Here is a 7,315-nt window from a genome sequence, read left to right as displayed (position 1 = left end):
AGATAGAAAGACACATAGTAAACTACAGCAACTGCCCCCACTGTGTGTACAAAGTGAATATAGTTTAAAATGCAATAGAAGAGGGGTCGGTGCTGTGACACTGCAGGTTAATGCCCTGGCCTGCGGCGCCGGCATCCCATATGGAACCGGTTGCTTCACTTCCAATCCAGCTCTCTGCTGTGGCCAGGGAGTGCAGTGGAAGATGGCCCAAGTCCTTGGGCCCCTGCACCCATGTGAGATCCGAAGCTCCTGGCTGGCTTTGGATCGGTGCAGCTCTGGCCATTGCAGCCAACTGGGAGTGACCCAGCGGATGGAAGATCTCTCTCTCTATGGCTCTACTTCTCTCTGCAACTCTGTCTTTAAAGAAAATAAAATAAAAATAAAATAAAAGGCAATAGAAGAAAAGCATGTAAGGCCACCCCAAGAAACTGCCACCGCAGGGCGAGCAGTGAGGCAGGCAGAGTGGGGGTGGAGAGTGGGGGTTGTGGACAGAAGTGGGGCAAATGTTCCAGGCAGCGAAGACAGCATAGGCAAAGGCCCTGGGGCAGGAACAGAAAGGTCAATAGGGTTGGAACACAATGAGGAAAGAGCAGTGAACAAAAGGCTGCATCCTGCAGGTCAAGTTGACAGTTTGAATTTTATTCCAAGACCAGTGGGAACCAATGAAGGAGCTCCCAGTGCAAGAGGGGAAATGCAAATACAGTTAATCCATTATAAGGTTTTATAATAAACTGCTTCGTTGGCATGCACCTGATGGCTTATGAAACACTTTTTCATTGTCCTCTGAGGGAGGTGGTATGGGTGTAGAATCTGAGGCTCAGAGAGGTAAGTGACTTGCCCAGTGGCACACAGCGAGCCAGCGGGGGAGCAGCCATCCGCACCTCGGGCCCTTCCCGTCTTGAGCCAGTCAAGCAGGAAAGGGCACGGGCTCTGCACGAGCGGGTCCTGGGCCTGCGTCCTCTCCCGCGGGAGGGTCCCATTCCTGAAGGACCATGTGGGACGGTCGCTGTGTACAAATCCCAGCCTGGAAATCGCTTACCAGCGAGGGCTGCCCAGCCGGCACGGAGCCTGTCTGAGCAGATCATCAGCCCATCCTAAAGGGGCCGCAGCAGCGCGCCGATGTGAAAGCGTCCATCACCGAGGAAGAACGGACGACTGTCCGTGTAGCTGACCTCTCTACAGAGAACAGGCTTCCTTTCACTGGGGAACCGTGGGATCCTCTGGATGTGGGAATTAAATGAGGCTCACGTGCCTTCACAGCGGGGTCACTGTACGTGAAGTGGCTGATTCCGAGGGATCCGTAGACGCTCATGGTGGTGTAGGGTAGGAACAGGTGCCGGAGTCCTTCTGGGTAACCCGGGACACTGCCCTCTGTGGGCTGGGGCGGAGGGCAGTTTTGCCAAGGGCAATTCCCCTGGGAGCTAAGCGCCAGGGGTCCTCCTGGGTGGGTATCATATGGCGCCCTGGAGTGCCCCATGCAAGGAGCTGTCTCGGGGTCAAGACCCTGGGGAAGCCGCATTTCCAGGTCTCCAAGGCCCGTCCAGGGCGCTGAGGGAGTGTTAGGGTGAGGTGCAGGAGCCCAGAGCACAGGAACCACAAGGGCGCTTCAAAGTTTGTGGGGCCGGGGTGGGGTGGGGGGGATGAAAAGATGAGTTTATTGTGATGCAGAAATAGCTTGCTATCTAGGCGCAGCTTTTTCCTAGCATGTGTCTTCCATGAACTTCTTTGAGGCCCCTTCGTCTCTGTGGAAGGAGACTCACGGAGCACTCATCTGGCTGCTGGTGCAGGGTGGGCGCACTCCGAGGGGGCCCCAGCCACCCAGTGGCTGTCGCACTCTGAGAATGCACCTGGGACCATGCAGAACGGGGCCGCTGTGTCTTGGCCAGGAGTCTGCTCTCAGCCTGCTGGAAGGGGTGGGGGTGGGATGGGCGTCTGGGGGAGAGAGGGCTCTGGTCTAACCAGTGAGTCCCAAACTCTTTTTCCTGACCCACAGCCGGAACTACATTTTTCCTGGTGACCCAGCATCCACACCCCTCAGCACACACACACACACACACACACACCTGGCTCCAAAGTCTCACTGAGCAGTGCCTGCACTTACATAGCGGCTGCGCTTTGGCGTTTTATTTTCTGTTTGGTTCTATTTTGTTAAATTGATTTCATGACCCGCTAATGGATTGCAACCTGTGCTCTGAGAAACACTAGTCTAATAGTTGATGACTTGTCCTTGAAGTTGATTGAGGAAGATGTTGTTCATGAATAATGAAATTCAGATGCGTCATGCCAAAAGCTGAGCAGCCTGACTGTGTACTTCAGCTGCTCATCACGGATCCAGAATCTGGTTTTCTGTCACTTCTGGCCGTTAAGGTTGGAAGGAGCAGAACAGGAATAACATGAAGAGAGCAGCAGCGTTGACTGAGGACCTGCTCAGTGCAGAGCGCTGGGCTAAGCTGAGTGGCATACAAACAGGAACAGCAGATTGTCTGGGGGCAGCTGTTGTGGCACAGAGGTTGAGGATTCCCACGCCCATATCGAAGTACCTGGGTTCAAGTCCCACCTCCACTTCCCATCCAGCACATCCTGGGAGGCAACAGATGCTGGCTCCAGTACTGGGGTCCTTGCCATTCATGTGTGAGACTTGGATCTCTCTCTCTTTCTCTCTCTGCCTTTCAAATAAAAGTAAATAAACAAAAAAAAAAAAAGTGGGGGCAGGCGCTGTGGTGTAGCAGGCCAAGCTCACGCCTGCATTGCCAGCATCCCATGTGGGCACTGGTTTGTGTACTGGTTGTTCCACTTCTGACCCAGCTCCCTGCTGGTGGCCTGGGAGGGGCAGCGGAGGATGACCCGGATGTGTGGGCCCCTGCCACCCAGGTGGGAGACCGGGATGAGCTTCTCACTCCTGGCTTTGGCCTGGCCCAGCCCTAGTCATTGCAGCCATCTGGGGAGTGAACCTGTGGGTGGAAGGTCTCTCTCTCTCTCTCTGTCTCTCTCTCTCTGTCTCTCTGCAACTCTGACTTTCAAATAGATGAATTAATCTTCAAAAATAAACAAATGAATAAATAAAGAGAAAGTCCTCTGTCCTTGAAGGAGTTCATAGCCTAGCAGGAGAGAGTTCATAACCTAGCCCCGTGGTACACACACAACCTTAAGGGAGTTTCAGATAACTTGGCCCACTGAGCCGACGCGGACGATAGCGCCCCCTAGAAATAGAAGCCTTCTGGAAGTCCCCAGGCGCCAGGAACGAAAAGGACCCCGACCCTCGACGTGGCTGGAAGAGCTCCCGGAGACCTCGGAGCCAGCGACAGGCCAGAGGGGCGGCAGCGACGAGGGCGGGCGGAAGCCAGCGCCGGGCCTCGGCACCCCGGGGAGCCGGAACTGAGCGCGCATCGCAAAGTTAGGAGCCCCGGGTGCTACGTGTTGTTAGAGGAGGAGCCAGGACGGGTGCTACGTGTTGGTAGAGGAGGAGCCAGGACGCTCTGCTCACTGCTGGGAATTCATCAGCGAGTCTTGTCATCTTTGCGGCCCGAAAGATAAAAGAGTCATCTTTGAGCAAGCAGAAGCCCGAGTCTGGGCGCGGTTAAGACGCCCCCAGCCCATGCCCCAGTAGCCGGATTCGGCGCGGGTCTGGCTCCTGACGCCAGCTTCCTGGAGCTCAGCAGGGACTCCACTGGGACAGACCGCGGGCTTCCTGCCAGGAACAGTGGAAATCAGACCTCGAAGTGCCGAAAGAAGCTTGTCCACTTCAGGTCCTATACCCAGAGAACTTATCAACAGAAAGAGTGAGATAGAGGCAACTTCATACAAAGTAGTTTACTATCCGCAGGTCCTTTCCACAAGAATTTCTAACAAGAAGGAAATTGAGCCCAAGAGGAATAACTGGACTATTAGAGGAATTAGCAAGCAAAAACAAAGAGATAAATATAAATAATACTGATTATGACTGTTTCTAAAACGTGTAAAAATGTGATGTAACTAAAATATTAATAAATTATGTGAAAGGTGGAAATTGTTGATTTGCACTCTAAGATCCTTCTATTGACAATAAAAACATAAATTGACCTTAGCCTTTTTAAGTAAAATAGGCATGTTTAAGAAAAGTTAAATTTAACTCTTATTTCTCTAAAAATAATGTTTAAATTCCAAAGCACTAAACACAGAGATAAAATGCAGAATAAAGTAAATGATATGGAAGACAGGAAAGAGGGAGAAGCAAAGAGGAAAAAAAGCAGGAAGGAAAAACATGGTTAGAAAACACAGAATAAAATTGAATATGGCAGAACATTAAAAATTATCAAACAAAAAGCACAAAATAAGATGACAGAAGTCCAAATGCATTATTCACGAAATGTAGAAATAGCTAACGTTAGCCCTGAAGGGAAATTTCAAATTGGTTTTTTTAAAATTCAGGTCTAGGGGCAGGCATTGTGGTGCGAGTGAAGCCACTGTTCAGAATGTCATCAGTGACTCGAGTCCCAGCTGCTCTGTTTCCGATCCAGCTTCCTGCTAACGCCCAGGGGAGAACAGCAGAGGGGCCCTTGCCATATACGTGGAAGACCAAGATGGAGCTCTAGGCTCCTGACTCTGGCTTGGCCAAGCCCTGGCTGTTGTGGGCATTTAGGGGAGTGAAGTACATGGAAGACTGATCTCTCTCTCTCTCTCTCTCTTTGTCTCTCCCTCTCCCTCTGTAACTCTGCCTTTCAAATAGCTAATTTAATATATTTTAAAAATTCAGATCTAGTCTGTTCACAAAAGACTTGCATAAAACATAAAATCACAGAAAGTCTTGGAAATGAAGATATAGAACAAGATATGCTAGGCAAATATTAACTCAAAGGAAGCCAGGCTAGCGATCTTGATATCAGACAAGAATTTATGAGCAAAAGCATAAATGGGGTTGAAGTAGGACATTACTTACTGATAAAAGCAGCAAGCCAGCGAGGAGGTTTGCTAGTTATCAGCAGACTGGGGAGACCCTGCCCAGACAGCCTGCGTGTGCAGTGCAGGCTCCTCTGTCCCAGCACAGGCGGGAGCCCAGCGAGAGCTTTCTGCTCTGTGTTAGCATCGGCCGTGCCTGCCTGGTAGAGGGTCCCCAGCCCATCCTGTGAGCATCAAGACGCGGCGCTGCTGGAAATAAACATCGTATTTTTCTCATGTTCGGCTTCCGGTTGTCATGTGGTTTAGGTCCTCGTTCATTGTAAGCTTTTAGTATTTGGATCTCGTGCAGTCTGGGGGTAAGAAACCGCCATGCAGAGCTCCTTCCTGGCGTGCAAGGCAAACAGCCTGGGAAGAACTGATCCTCTGGAGGTTCTGAAATGTCCGCTGCCCCGGCTGGGCCCTGGGGCTGCTCTCAAACTCAGCCTGCGAGTGGGCGGCTCCTAAGGGTTTCTGGGATTTGAGGCCGAAGTGGAGAGATCGGGGTATGTCTAGTGGGTCAGGTGGCCAGAAAACAAGGCAGCAGGGAGCTGAGTGAGTCTTTCTGTTGCCACTTCTGAAGCTGAATCAGAACCTGGTGGCCCAGCCCCAACCTAACCAGGTAGCGACAGGCACTCAAACTGTACCATCTAGACACATCGCCCCTTGTATGCGTTGTCTCTCCATGCCTGTTACCCTGTGATTGGCCCATGGGACTTGGCAGAGGGGTCTTATTGATCCCATACTTCAACTCTGGCCAGCCTGCCCTGGGGCCAAGGCCTTGCCCTTGATGATGCAGATGTACCTCTCAAGAGTTTGTATTTGCCATCCTTTGGAGAGTGAATTTATTTCCATGGCAACTACCTCTTGGAGTATCTGCCAAACATCTTTGCGAAGTCCTCTCCTCACCCACAGGAGTGGATTCCTAGGGCCCACATTTTAAAAAAATAGATGTATTTATTTACTTGAAAGGCAGAGTTACAGAGAGAGTGGCTGCACCGGCCAGGGCTGGCCAAAGCCAGGAGCCAGGCGCTTCATCTGGGTACAGAGGCCCAGGTACTTGGGCCATCTTCCACTGCTTTCCCGGGTGCATTAGCAGGGAACTGGATGGGAAGTGGAGCAGCCAGGACATGAACAGGCACCCACATGGGATGCTGGCATCACAGGTGGCAGCTTTTCCCACTACACCATAATGCCGGTGGGGCCGCATTTAATCACAGCTGATTGAAGCAAGGGCAGATACTGCATGCATAGTGAGCCAGATTCCCACTCACGAGAGCTGGGAAGTTGAATGGTGGGGCCAGAGACCCAGACACTTGCAAGCAAAATCCTATTAACGGCACCACGTAGGAGGAGGCCAGTGGGCTTCAGGCTCTTGGCTTCTGCCCTTGCCAGACTTTGCTGTGTGTGACGTTCCTGGTTACGCTCAGTAAACAGCCCTATGTGCTTAAGCCGGCTCAGGCCGCTTTCTGCCATTTGCTGCCTTGGCCACATGGCTCGGTTAAAGAAGCAGTCCCCTCCTCAGTGGGCAGCATCTTCTCCCAGCAACCCCTACAGAAGCTCCGGTTAGCTGTGGGGCAAAGGCTCCAGGATGGTGGCAGGTCAGTCCACCCAGGGCTGGTCTTGGGTCTGCCTGTCTCCCCCGAGTAGAGCTGTCTTGTCTCATCCCAGGAACAGTAGCTGGAAGATTCTGATCTTGGCTTTCCCTGCCTGGTAGGCAGCTTGGGCTCCTATTATACAGAGGCAGGAGATATGCCAAAGTCTCATTAACAGTGCTGGGGCCAGGCAATTGGTAAACTACTCCAGGATTAAAAATATGAGGAGGTTACTTCAAAAAGTTCATGGAAAATAGAATTGAAAGTTAGCTTATTCTGGTGCAAAACAGTCTCGAAGGGCAGATGTTGTAGCACAGTTTAGGCCGCCACTTGGGACACCTGTCTCTCAAATCAGTGCTAGTTTGAGTCCCAGCTGCTCCACTTCCAACCCGGCTTCCTGCTACTGCATCCTGGAAGACAGGAGATGACGGCGCAAGCGCTTGAGCTGCTGCCACCTACACGGGAGACCCACGTGGAGCTCTCGGCTCCTGATTCGGCACGGCCTAGCTGTCGCTGTTGCAGGCATCTGAGGAGTGACCCAGCAGATAGAAGATCTCGATCTTTCTCTCTCTCTCTTTCTTGCTCTGCCTTTCAGATAGATGAAAATAAACTTTAATGAAAACCTGGTTTTTAAAAAATCTTGAAATAAATACATAGTTTTTTCACAAAGCACATTTCCCATAAATGTTTATAGACCCCATATGATGACAGAACCAACCAGGGGAGAGCCACAGCCTGCGATGCATTTCTGTGCAGCCTGAAGCTGCACCCGGAGGCCAGGGCTCCTAGCCGGCTGCAGCACAACACCA

The sequence above is a fragment of the Oryctolagus cuniculus genome, chromosome 15 (genome assembly GCF_964237555.1).
Source record: "Oryctolagus cuniculus chromosome 15, mOryCun1.1, whole genome shotgun sequence".
Classification (NCBI taxonomy): domain Eukaryota; kingdom Metazoa; phylum Chordata; class Mammalia; order Lagomorpha; family Leporidae; genus Oryctolagus; species Oryctolagus cuniculus.
The sequence above is the reverse complement of the archived record's forward strand: the minus strand, read 5'-3'. Positions refer to the sequence as shown.